Raw genomic sequence first — 14,262 nt, forward strand, 5'->3', positions numbered from 1 at the left:
TCCAGGTTTAGCTGATCAGATTTTCCCTCTAAGACTTTGGAAACAGATCATTGGAATGCTGATCAATTGGCAGTCTAGAGTGGCAAGGTGTTGTTCTATGGATTGGATAGCCATTTTCTGCCAGGTACACAACGATGCAGAAAAACTGCTCTTTGGAATGAGAAAAAAATTTAATTCTTACTATCACTGGGAATATAATGATTACCACAGCATACCTGGTCGCTTTTTTTTTTTTTTTTTTTTTTTTAATTTTTTTTTTTGAGACGGAGTCTCGCTCTGTCGCCCAGGCTGGAGTGCAGTGGCCGGATCTCAGCTCACTGCAAGCTCCGCCTCCCGGGTTCCCGCCATTCTCCTGCCTCAGCCTCCCGAGTAGCTGGGACTACAGGCGCCCGCCACCTCGCCCGGCTAGTTTTTTGTATTTTTTAGTAGAGACGGGGTTTCACCGGGTTAGCCAGGATGGTCTCGATCTCCTGACCTCGTGATCGGCCCGTCTCGGCCTCCCAAAGTGCTGGGATTATAGGCGTGAGCCACCGCGCCCGGCCACCTGGTCGCTTTTGTCATGGAACTTGTAGTTTGGTAAAACAGGTACAATGATAAGGTAAATTCATAATACTTTAAACATAGGGCAGAGAATCTTTTCCTAAGTACTTCACACTTAGTCTGAGTTCTCATAAGTGTGTAAATGTTAACTGGGGGGGAAAAAAAGGTGTAAACAGCCTTCCAGAGAGAGAGAATAACATAGATAAATAGTTCTAATGTGGGTGGGGGAAACTTTATTGTAATTACTGCAAGGTTAAGTAGGTTATAGCAAAGAGATGGGGGAATAAGTAAGAGTGTGTAGACCATATGTATCAGGATAGGCTATGCTATAGGTTATCCTATGTATAGGATAGGTTATGCTGTGTAACAAAATACTCCAAAAGCTTGTCAGTAGTCTACAAGAAGGTTTATTTACCTCCCATCCTGCATGCTTAACATGGCTCTGCTCCATGTCATCTTCACTCTGGACTGAGGCTGACTGAGCAATCTAACATCATTGTCATGGCAGAAGGAAAAGTGGTAAAGCATGGTTCTTAAAGTATAGGCTCACATTTTTTTTCTCTTTTCAACAGCCAAACCTTTGCCATGCCTGAGAGCAACAAGGGGGCACAGACAGCGGTACCACAATGAAGGGTACTGAATATGGGTGAATAGCAATCCAGTTCCATGTTTAAGATTTTGAAAGCCAGGGAGGGTGGCTTGTTCCTGTAATCCCAGCAACTCAGGAGGCTAAGGGAGGAGGATCATTTGAGGCTTGGAGTTAAGACCAGTCTTGGCAACACAGCAAGACCCTCTCTCAAAAAATAAAATTTAAAAAAGATTTTGATGTTTATCATAGCAGTAATGGGAATACCATTGAATGAATTTTTCATTTTAAACAAGTCAAAATGGCTGTAATGAGGAAAACAGTTTTGAAATGGCCAAGAGTCAATTTGGAGAGAAAAATTAGGGGGCTGTGTTAGTTTTCTAGGCAGAAAAGGGGTGGGTAGTACTTTAAAGTCAGGTCATGGCAGTAGAAATGGAGAGAAGTCAATAGATTTAATAGATAGGAGAATCTAGTCATGTTCAGAGAAGCAGAGATGAGAATATGTGGTCGCAGGATGGCAGAGGAAATATAGCAGGTTTGGTTCTCGATGTCTAAATAGTTGCTGGCTCCAGTCTTCCAGGAAGTCCAGCTACTCTCTTCTTTGTTCTTGGGTTCCTTGTATTCTCCTCATGAATTTCCCTTCCTGCTTAAGCTTGCGTGTGGTTGTGCGTGTGTGTGCTTAAGCAAACAGCCATAACTAGGCTATTAAGCCAAGGAGATAACCATCAGAGAAAGCATGACACCACAGTTCTGCCTACAGGATACAAGTAAGTAGGACCAGCAACACAGTTTAACTGGTGTTATCTCTTCTTCCAGTGACTCCGTCTCTACCCATTCTGCTTATTGTTCCCAAAGGATCCTGACACCAGCAAATGTACAAATTATAAACAATGAGTACATATTAGATCTCATATGAACCTTCCCATAGTAGTTTGTTTATACATCTATTTGGGCAGTTTTTTCTCTACACAGTTATTGGATACAGTCTTGCTCTCACACTAAACTTTAAGCTGCTAGAAAAGGCCCATGTGTCTTAGATAGCCTAGTATAGTATCTCTTATGTCGTAAATATTTGTGTGTGTATATATATATGTGCATTTCTGTATGTATTACAGAAATTTAGGTTGTTAGCTAGGGACTGCATGGCCCTCAGAAAATTAGGTAAGCTTGCCTTGAAGGCCCAGTTTCATAGCCTTTAAAGTCAAGAGCCTCTTTTCTCCTAGTCCATTTGAACCCTGAAAGGTTATTCACAAATACTTTCCTGCTTCTCTCTCCCTCCACATATATTCCCACAACACTCCTCTATCACCTTTGTTCTTTGACTATGCCTATATTGATAGGGACCAGAAGCTCAGCCTATAACTTTTAACTACCCAAACCCTCTGTCCTTAAGCATTTCATGAGTTCATTAACTTTGTACCAGACATTTAAGAGGGATCACACTACAGGATCTGATGGCTTTCACCCCGATGTTGGGTCCATTGCTCTTTTTCCACCCACAATAAATTAACAAGCGAATCCTGCTCCTTTCCCTGCTACAGTTTGATCATACTCAGGTTTTTCTGATTCTTAGCTGTTATCCCAAATAAGATTATTTGGACGTTTCTTCAAAATATAAACTGTTCTTTTGAAAGGGGTACCAGAAAATACCATTTTTTCTGACTTGGTACATAATCAACTGAATGAATGCTAACTGTCTGAGTTGTATGTATTTGAAGTAATGAAAAGAAACTGTGCTTTAATCACTATTGAGAAGTTGAACTTTTTATTCTTACCCTTGGTGTTACATATTGAATATTGTCCTCTCCAAATTCATATATTGAAATCCTAACCTTCAATGTGATAATATTAGGAGGTGGGAGCCATTGGGAGGTAATTAGGTCATGAGGGTGAAGACCCCATGGATGAGATTAGTGCCCTTATAAAAGAGTCTCCAGAGAGTTCTCCTGCTCTCTTTCTGCCATGTGTGGATGCAATGAGAAGTCAGCAGTCTACAGCGTGGAAGAGGGCCCTCACCAGAACCTGACCGTGCTGCACCCTGATCTCAGACTTTTAGATCCAGAACTGTGTGAAATAAATTTGTTTTACTCATAAGCCATCCAGTCTATGGTTTATTACAGTAACCCAAACAAAGACACTAAGGATCTCTTTATACGCTTTGAAAATTACTGAAGACCCTAAAGAGTTTTTATGTGGGCTATATATTGTGATGTTCACTGTATTAGAAGTTAAAACTGAAGAATTTTAAAAACCAAAATATACCAGCTCACATTTCGTTAGCCATCAGAGTGATGGCCTCATTCTATGTCACACAACCTCTGAAAAATTCCACTGTACCCCTATGGGAGAATACAAGTGAAAAAGACAAGTGATATCTTAATTTATTTATTTATTTATTTTTGAGACGGAGTCTTGCTCTGTCGCCCAGGCTGGAGTGCAGTGGCATAATCTCGGCTCACTGCAACCTCCGCCTCCCGGGTTCAAGTGATTCTCCTATTTTAGCCTCCCGAGTAACTGGGATTACAGGCATGCGCCACCACATCCAGTTAATTTTTGTATTTTTAGTAGAGACAGGGTTTCACCATGTTGGCCAGGCTGGTCTCAAACTGACCTCAGGTAATCCGCCTGCCTCAGCCTTCCAGAGTGCTAGGATTACAGGCGCGAGCCTCCGCCTCCGACTGTCGACATCTTAATATTATTACGAAAATAGGTTTAACCTTACAGACTTTCTGAAACGGTTTTTTAGTGGTCCTCAGACCACACTTTGAGAGCTGCTGCTCTAATCTATAAGGCTACCTCTGATGATTCTGGATTAGTAATATTTTTCTACTTGTAAATATGGTAATGTGTTCTCTGTGCTTCCAGAGTTTAAGATCTATGGTGCCAAAATACAAGCTTCTGAAGTTCTATGAGCTGAAGTACAAGCTTCTTGGCCTTTCAAGTGAAATGTTGGTGCTATGTGTGGGAAAATTTGGCCGGCCATGTCAAAATGGAAAAGGAATATAAGTATGAAAAAATTTACGTGATAAACATGACCATTTTACTACTAGTGCTTCCTTTATTAGAAATGTCTTCTGCAACTTAAAAATAGCAATAAAAGTCAATAGATACAAAAATATTGACCATAGCAAACATTTTAAAGGGTTTGGTTTGGGGAGGTGGAAAACGGGGAGCTTGCTTTCCCTACCATCATTTCTTCAACATCCAGCTATCATTCAATCATGTGTATGTACTATCTGAATTAGAGTAAACATAAACTTTTCTATCAAAGAGGACCCAAAATACTATGGCTTAAAGAACACTGAAATTTGCTTCTTTCTCACAAAGACTGTACCAGGAACCCAGGTTTTTTTCTCTTATTGCTGTGCACTTTCTAACTTATTATCATCCACTATGGCATTATTCTCAGCTGCATGGTTGAAGCTGGGTCAAGGAACTCCATGATCTACCTCATGTGAAGGAAAAAGGAGCTTGTAGGATCATATATCTAATGTCTTGAGGCCCAGGCTAAAAATTACACATTTCTGTTCATATTCCAGTCTGAGAATGTCACGTGGCCACGCCTACCTTCAAATGAGGATGAGAAATGTCATCTCTAACTGTGTGTTACGGACCTTGCTACAACTCTTCCTTAAGAACAGGGACAGGGTGGAGTTTGACGGACAATTCACAGTATCCACTTCATAGGTATTTGAGTCATTGATTTTTGCCATTGGTAAAGCATTCTACTTCTCAGGCTTTAAAATGCGAGCTTCAGAGAAAATGTATTATTTGTATCAGTTATAAAAAAAAAAAAAAAAAAAAGACAGCAAATTCTTAGAAAACTCCCTCCTAGCTTGAACCTTCTTAGAACCCAGCCACCGTTCTGTAAGAAGTCAAAGCTTCATGGAAAAGCCATATATATAGGTGTTGTGGTCGATAGTCCCAGCTGAGCCTAGCCTTCAAATCATCCCAGCCCAGTCACCAGACAGGAGAGTAAAGACCTATTTTCTTCTTGGTAAGAGATCTTCCATTGTCAGCTCTTCCAGCCCCCATCAGTTCAAGTTGCTTCCAGCTGTTAGAAGAATCCTATTTGAGGTCCTAGACATCATGGAAAGAGACAATCCCCACTATGCCCTTTACAAACTCCCAAATCATAGAATTTGTAAGCATAATAAAACGGTCGGTTGGTTGGTTTGGTTGGGGGTTGGGGAGACAGAATAATAGATATACATGGCAATAAATACATGGCAATATTTAACTAGAACATACATTCCAAGTCAGATATTTAAATAGGCCCTCTTCTCAAATTTCCCATGATAGAATTTTTTGAAATATTTAAGTTATCTAAAGTGAGTGATTAAAAACAGGTTAGCTTGGCCAGGAGGAGTGACTTACACCTGTAATACCAGCACTTTAGGAGGGCGAAGCAAGCAGTTCACCTTAAGTCAGGAGTTTGAGACCAGCCTGGCCAACATGGTGAAACCCTGTCTCTACTAAAAATACAAAAAAAAAAAAAAAAAAAAAAAATAGCCGGCATGGTGGCACACACCTGTAGTCCCAGCTACTCAGGAGTCAGCCAGGAGAATCACTTGAACCTGGGAGGCAGAGGTTGCAGGGAGCCTAGATCACACCACTGCACTCCAGCCTGGAAGAGAGACTGAGAATCCATCTCAAAAACAAAACAAAACAAAACGAAAAACCAGTTTAGCTTTTATAATTCATTCACTCATTTCACAAAATTTATGGAGTATCTAAAATTTACTGGGATTATACCTGCATACACACATTAGGACCCAGTTACATTCAGTCCTGTGTTTCCCATGTAGATTTTGAGCTTCTTGAGTGAAAACAATATTACTTCTGTAATCTTCACAGCATCCAGTAAAATATAAAGTTTAATATGAGTAGAAAGTGCTTGATAAGAACTTGTTTGATGATTTTTAAAATTTATAATAGAAGTGTATATATATATCCATTCTTTATGTGCATACATACTACTTATTCAGGTGTGGCTGAAAAATGTGTTTTCTAATTAAAAGTAACAACTGCTAGTTGTAAGTACTTATAAAATATAAAAACGATTTTAAAATATGTCACTTTATAAAGATTCTTATGAAGGGTTTCCTATCAAAGATGCTATTTTGGCAGTATTACAGTCATTTGCATATTTATTTTTATATGCTGGTAATTCACATGATCTGTGTATTGCTTTTACAGTTTAACTGTAAGCCTCTTGCCAAAAGAAATTTTATTTTTAAAGTATCTTATCACTACACACACATATGCAGGCAGTCTGAATTGTATAAAATATAAGATCCACATTTCAATTGCTTTACTTTGTTGCCTATCACAACTACAGCTTCCTAAAATTCTCCTTTATTAGAGCAAAATGTGGCTGATTCAAATATCATGCTTCAGCTGCCTTCATCATTTGAATGAAATAAGCTCCCAGCAAGATGTATTCAAGAAACTATGGTTCAAACTGTGTTATCCTGCTAAACAGCAATCTGCTAAACATTTCTGAAGCAATTTAACTGTGACTTAGTTGCAAACAATGTGAACACTTAATCTATAACTTGAAAATTCAAGACTTTTCTCATGAGTTCACTTGCTTCAGAGAAAGATACTTCCTATTTTCTTATGAGCTAAGAATGGAAAGCTAAGAACTATTAAAACAATGAAAATGATCAAGCTTATAAGTTGAGTTTGTATTAAATCTGAAGTATTGTAGATATAATGATATTATATCACCTATTGTAGGTATAAACATATTGTAAGGGCTTTTACCCAAAAGAATAGGACTTGCTTTTAAATTTATTCTGGGTTACATTTGTCTTACCATAAATTTTTCATTAATATATCCTACCTATATTATTAACATCATTTTTTCACTGTTTTCTCATGCTGATAAACTCTGTATTTGGAGTAATTATTTGCCTAAAAAATGCATGCCATCTTCACCAGGCCAACATTCCAAATATATTTTTTGCACTGAGTTAATAAAATATGTTACATTAATGAACTATACAATAATCTTTAATACTGATCAAACCATGTTTAAATTTGAAATTCACTATATTTATCAATATGTGAATAAAGATAAAGGAAAATGGACACAGGTTTATCAAAATAAGGGAAAGTAAATCCTCATTCTTATTTTACGTCAGTTATTTTTAAAGATGTTATTTAGGCTATGACTAATATGTCGAAACTCACCATGTAGACATCGTGTGGGTATAACTGTACAATGTTAAAGTTCACTTACGTTTGTTTAAAATAACTGTTGATTAGCCAGATTTTCTTATATTTCAACCTCTTGGCTTGGCATTGTGTGAGTAGTGTAGTAATAGAATAATAATAAAGCAAATAATTTTTTGTAGCCTAACTCAATTTTTCACTTTTGAACTATCTTTCTAAAACCATTAACCTTCAAATGCATTTTTCTCTTCCAACTGATTCGTGATGTAGGCTAACATTTTAGTTATGGCAGCTCTGAATTAATCATTTTTCAATAGTACCTGTTTTACTTACCCTAGGTACCATGCTAAAAGTTGATCTCAATTTGGGCCTTTTCCTATCACTTAAATGCTGAAAGAATTTAAATTTCTTAGTTATAATGATAAACTCAACTCATTTGTTTTTATTTGAAAGGTAAATGAAGCCAGAAGCTATAAAGACTTTTATGAAAATAAAAAGCGTACTCAAAGTGTTAGATTTGATTTGTTTGGTATGCAGTGTTTACAGGACATCCTTTGCCTAAGGCAGTATTAATGGATGAAATTCAGGACATTCCTGGCAGAGATTTGAGGTGTTATGGTGAAGATTTTCTATATATTCATTCCCTCTACACTTGCTGTGATATTGACATGGTCTTTTGGATAGATATAGCTTGTACACAAATCATAGTTACATCTATAATTGGCAAAGTATGTTTTTCAGCATACCATCATTTTTTTCTCCTGCTCTCCTCTACTTACCTCCTTCTCTAGCCCATGTGGTTAGAAATTACTTTCAACAGATTGGTGAAGATGTGTAGAATAAGGGTAATATTCCACAAGCTACAGCATCCACTCTTTTTATGGTTTGAATTTTTTTCTCTATCTCTATATACTTCTGAAATCTGTAATTCTTGTGTGTTTTGAACCTAACTCATCCCCCCAAAACAATTCTAACTTTAATATCCTCCCTCAATAATCCATATCTTCCTTATCAGTTACAGTCTTAAAATTCTCCCTTTTGTCAAATCTATATACAGTTGTTCATGAGTGATTGTTTTCAGGACCACCCCCTCGTATCCAAATCCACAGATGCTCAAATCCCTTGTGTAAAATGGCATAGTATTTGCATATACCCTACCCTGTATATTTTAAATTATCTCTAGATTACTTAGAATACCTAATAAAATGTAAATGCTGTGTAAATTAATTGTTATACTGTACTGTTCAGGGAATAATGACAAGTAAAAATGTCTGTACCTGTTCAGTACATATGCAACCATCCATTTTTTAAATGTTTTCAATCTGATGTTGGTCGAATTCAAAGATAGGAAATTCATGGATACAGAGAGCCCTCCACTATCAACTTTGAAAATAGAATAGCTGAGTTTTACGTTTAGCAATTGAAAATAGGAGAAATAATTTGCAGATATAAGTATGTATTAGATTAACTGGATGACTTCAAATCTCTGTCCAGGAATTGTCAATTTGTTTACATGTAATCCAAATCCAATTTTCTTAAATATCAAGGGATTGCATTAGAGTCCCATTTGTTTCTTAATTTGAATTGTCTTGTGAATCAGCCAAGGTACAGAAAATAAAATATGATAAGCCAAAGTACAGAAACATTTTTATTTTCATTTCAGGCAGGCAGTCAAGAGTATTAAGATTTGAGCTGTAACTTTAGGTCAAATTGCCCCTACAATTCTACTGTTGTTATTTTTACCTAATACACTACTTAGTATATCTCTGTTTCGCTGTATTGGCATCTGTTTAATGAGACCACAAACAGTAAAACAGTAAAGAACAAAGAGATAAGGAGAATGAAATAACAGTAGAATTTAGAAGTTAAATAAAACACATTCAATTTTACCTCTTTCCGGAGGAGCCTATACCAGCTCTAAGTTCAACTGCCTGAGACCGAAGTGATGATTCTGTCTACCTATTTGCCTTGGTTAGTATACTTATTGGCCCAACCATTACATATGACAAAAGATAACTTGTATGTGTTGCGTGTGTGTGTGTGTGTTTACATGGGTCAAATACATTTCTCATGTCAATAATAATAATATAGTAAACATTTATGCCAAATACTGTTCTAAATGCTTTATAGTTTATCCTCCCAATAACCCTACGAAGTAAGTACTATTAGTACTTATCTTTTATAGGTGAGGAAACCGAGACTTAGCAGGGTTAAGTGAACTGCCCATAGCTTCGCAGATGCAGGAGGCAAAACCAGAACTCAAAATTGCCTGGCTCTACTAGAGTCTATGTTCTCTCAATGCAAACACTCGCTTATGCAACTATGAACTCTGAAATCCATTGATTAATAGGTTGAGGCAGAACAAAATTAACAAAATAGAATTATATTTTACTTGATTCCCTAGTCTATTCAAATCTGTGTAATAGATAGAATATCTATTTTATATATAAAATTTTTATATAAAAATTTTTTTTCTAAAAACTTTTCCAAAGTAAATAGAGTATTTTATGTTAAAACTACTCAAAGGTGTTAGGAGATCATTATGACCCTTTTATCCCTACCTTTTCACTTCAAATCATGTGCTTAGGCAGGAACACCACATGTATGTTCTACTGGCATGTAAAGGACATATAAAAGGCATATTCTCATATCCCCAGTGTACTACTTGTGAAATACACCCTTTATTACTGTGGTGTTTTCCTAATTACTCATTTCTAATTACATTCACAAGTCATTATTAATAATGACATCTTATTCCTTATTCAGTTAAACGTTTGCATAATGTTCTTTATACAATTAAGCATTTGCATAGGTATTTTGGGTTACACAGTGTTCCTAGATCATTTAACACTGTATGTGAAAAAACATATCTCATTTGTCTAACTTAAAACTAAAAAACAGAAAATGCAGAAATGATCTTGAAATTGTTCTTTAAAAAACATACTGTGAATAGATTTAAGGGAAAAAAATGTTGTTTGAAGACTGCATATTCTTTCAGTATTGGCTGGCACTCTGAAATTTTAATGTACCTCGCAATAGATTTAGTTTATAACACTATGACAGAGTTAGGAGCAACTTTCTGTTATTCAAATAGTCTCACTTTGTGTATTTAAATTTCTTAATTGAGCTAATCTAATTCCAAAATTCAAATTCAAACCAAGTATCCCTGGGTGCATTGTGTCTCAATTGTAGGCAATAAATGATCACCAGTTCAAGGCAATAATTGTATATCTTCCATCTACATATTTAAGATTAATAAGTAAAAACAAAGGAAAAGACAGCCTCACACATCTTTGAATCTCAGCACCTCCCTTGGTGATCTCATCTACTCTTCCAGCTTCCTCTAACTCCCAAATTTAGAATTCTATCCTTGACTTGTCTTGTTATCTTCAACCTCACATTGAATAGTCTGAATGTTTCCACTTACACATTTCACTTTCACCTCAAACTCAAATTATTTAGAGCCGAACACATCACCTTTAAGCAAGTCTCCCCTTTCAAGTTTCCTTATTTCTATGAAAAGTATCTTCATTCTTCTAGTTATCCAGACCTAAAATAATTAAGTGATTTTCGACTCCTATCTCTCTACTCTTTTTTTTTTTTTTTTTTACCTCACCCACTGTTGATTGCAAGTCTTTTCTGTTTATTACTTTATTAATGTTTCTTACATCCATCCCTTGTTTTTTCTACTGCCACATCCCCAGTTAAGGCCCTCAATATATTTCATAGGCTCACAATGTACTAAATATTCTCCCACATCACTTAGGATGTTTGGATGAGCTATTGCTGCAAAATCAATTGTACTATTTTCTGCTGCTGGTACCTGCTTACTGTTGACAACATCAAATTCTTCAGTAAGTTCTCTACAGCATTTTTTTTCTTTTTCATGGCTGGTTTTCTTGTTTTCCAGTCATTTGGAGCTAGCACCTACACTAGTCTAGATTCCTTGTTTTTCTATTTACCACATCTCATAGCAGAGACTACTTCTCTGGCAATACAACTGATTTGTAATTCACTCTTAGCCTTAGATTGCCTTTGTTTTGAAGCTCACTCCTGAATTACCAGAGGAATGAGCCATGATCTCAGAGACAGATCGTTCTCTCTTCCCACCCATGATTCCTAATCCCCTAAATGTAACCTCAGTCTTCTCTTTGTAATCATAAGGTGGAACATCCTTTCCCAAGAGACTACTGATATATACTAAAGTACACACAGGGCCCCAGTTGACCAACAAATTAATCTCATTTAGCACTTCACATGAATGGTGAAATCATTTGCATATTTAGTGATGACAATAAGTCTCTACTCCCTATCCTGTTCAAAGCTTTACCATAATGTCTATCTGCATTGGGGTTACACTTTCAACATCTGCTGTTGCTACACGTAAAAGATGAAGTTCAAATGTGTGACACGTATACTTAAATAGGCTTCACATTATGTGAATGAATCTGTAGTTCTGAGCCTTTTTTCCCCCATTCTATAAAGGATTCACGAATGTGTGTGTGTGAGAGAGAGAGAGACAGAGAGAGAATGATCTCATCATTGGGATGACCTTAAATCTCTTACAAAGAAGAGCACTTTAGAAAACGTTAGAAGCACATCTATTTCTAGGAAGAAGTGTTACTTAGGATATACCTCATATTCTTCACAACAGGTAAATATACTATTTTCCTATGACCATGGAGTTGAGAACATTGCCAAAATAGTGAGTTTACTTTTATTTTTTTCAAAAGCTTTACAAGAAAGGAGAGGTTAGACTTCTTACTTAACCTCGCAAAGGTACATTTAAATAGAGATCCCCCTTCTTTTCATCAGAGACCATACTCGGAAAGTCTCTATAAGGTAGGTGGATTATGTATGTGAGTGAAGTGCAGGATATAAGAAAAACAATATTGTAAGCTTGAGGATAAATGACAACTGACACTGAACTCTGTCTGGGAGATATTAAGGGATGATAGGGACTCCAGAATATGGTACAGCCCTGCTATGGCCTGAATTTTGTTCCCCTCCCTGACAAATTCCAGTGTTGAAATTCTACCCCACAAGGTGATGGTAGTAGAAGGTGGGGCCTTTGGGAGGTGATTAGGTCATGAGAGTATCCCCTCATGAATAAGATTAGTGCCCTTAGAAGAAGCCCAAGAGAGACCTATCATATCATCCACCACGTGAGAACATAATGAGAAGGGGCCATTTATGAACCAGAAAACTGGCCTTCAGCAGACACTGAACCTACTGGCTCCTTGATCTTGAACTTCCCAGCCTCCAGAACTATGAGAAATTAATTTATTCTGTTTGGGAGCACCCAGTTTATGATATTATAGCAACCTGAGTAGACTGAGACAAGCTTTATCTCAGAAACGAAGTTGCTACATGGGATGGAATTCAGTGCTAAGGATGGCAGAGTGGAAAGACAGGAGAAACTTAGATCTCTGATAATTGTGGACCATACCAAACCAGGACTACTACCTCCACACAAAATTGGTAAGTCCAGGGAAGCGGTAGCTTCAGCATTTCAGACCCAAGGATCAGCAGGGCTCTTTCTGTCTTTCAGGTCTTACTTGCCTCTGCTTCTCCTAGCATGCTAGCTTCTATCTCTCTTGAATAGAATCTCTCCACGTGGTTGGAAAAGTGCCACCAGCAACTTTTCATTTGGCACTTCACATGAATAGTGACAACATCTGCATGCTTCAGGCTCTATACTTGGAGCTTGTGATCCTAAAGCAATACCAGGATACTCCTCCCTTATACCTCTAGCTGAAAGTTCTGGGTCATTGGATGGGCCTGGGACAGGTACATGCCCATCCCTGAACTAGTATGATTGGCCTTTCAGACATTGGCCTTTCAATTGAGTAGATGAATTATTTCCTGAAAGAACTGGGAGGAGGCAGACAAAAACTATACTTTCCATAATCTATTGCATCTCCTGTATTGCAATTATCTTTCGAGTTCTCCATCTCCTCTACTCCTTTGTAGGGCCTTGAGGGCAAAGACTGCACCTTATTAATTTTGTACCCACCCAGTCAAGACTAGGACCTGGCATATAGTAGACCTTCAGCAAATAGTTGCTGAAGAAAAAAATGAACAAAAAAATGCAGGCAAAGAATTTCAGTAGGAGTGGGTTAGGAACCCATGACAAAACTATAAGCAATAGGTAAAAATACCAGCAATAAGTAACGGCATTATGACCACTAAGGTAGCCTCAGGTCTGGGAATTTTATACAGTTCCGGCAGAGACAGGAACTTATTATAATGTAACCAGTTTAGACTGAATAAATGTGTAATTGGCATATAAACTTGTATGCCTAGGCAAGCAAGTATTTTTTTTTGCAAGAAGTTCCTGAAAGTCTCTTATAATTTGTTGTTTAATCTTGTTAAAAATTTTAAAATGTCATATTTGCAAATATGGGTCAGGATGATAGAAATGTAAACCACTATCAGAGAAATCAGTTTGACACAAATGGTAAGGGATAATTTTAGATTCAGAATGGCTGGGGAACTACAAGATCATTTCATAGTAGACAAGTCTCGGTTTTATTAATGCCTTCCCAAAGCATTAGTTCAGGTAGGACCACGTAATTTAATAAGAGAATTGTGCCAAGATAAGAAAAGATATAAAAATAAAAACGAACATGAGTGAGGTTCAAAATTGGCTTCTTTGGGAAATTGAGATGAGATAGCATGGGAGGGAGACTTGTGGTAAGAATTGCTGTATTCAGGGTTATGTGTGTATAGAAGGATGAGAAACATTCCACAGAGAATTAGCCACAGGATCACTTTTGAGGAAAGAAGCCAGACAGGGGCCATCAGTGTTAATCTTAGGAAGAAATCATTTGTTGAGGAGGTGAGCAGAATAAAATATAGCCTTGTGAAAAGGATAGAGGTAAAATGAGTGAAAGATTTGCTTTAAAGATGTGATTTTATGCTCGGATTTTGAGTAATATCTCTATTCTATAATA

The 14,262-nt window shown here is 37.0% G+C and overlaps 1 protein-coding gene across 9 annotated transcripts in view; it reads left to right on the forward strand.

The window, feature by feature from the left end:
• Nucleotides 1–14,262, forward strand: part of LOC105482802 (uncharacterized) — a 228,212-nt gene that overhangs the window by 4,915 nt on the left and 209,035 nt on the right. For 4 of the 9 annotated variants that reach the window (XR_011616429.1, XM_071084237.1, XM_071084312.1 and 1 more), the window contains one exon: nt 4,666–4,813. The exons of 2 other annotated variants lie outside the window; for them this stretch is intronic. The gene's annotated coding sequence lies outside the window, so the exon portion shown is untranslated. 3 more of the 9 variants (XM_071084401.1, XM_071084468.1, XM_071084440.1) reach the window with 2 other exon arrangements.

The sequence above is a fragment of the Macaca nemestrina genome, chromosome 1, assembly GCF_043159975.1.
Source record: "Macaca nemestrina isolate mMacNem1 chromosome 1, mMacNem.hap1, whole genome shotgun sequence".
In the NCBI taxonomy this organism is placed as follows: domain Eukaryota; kingdom Metazoa; phylum Chordata; class Mammalia; order Primates; family Cercopithecidae; genus Macaca; species Macaca nemestrina.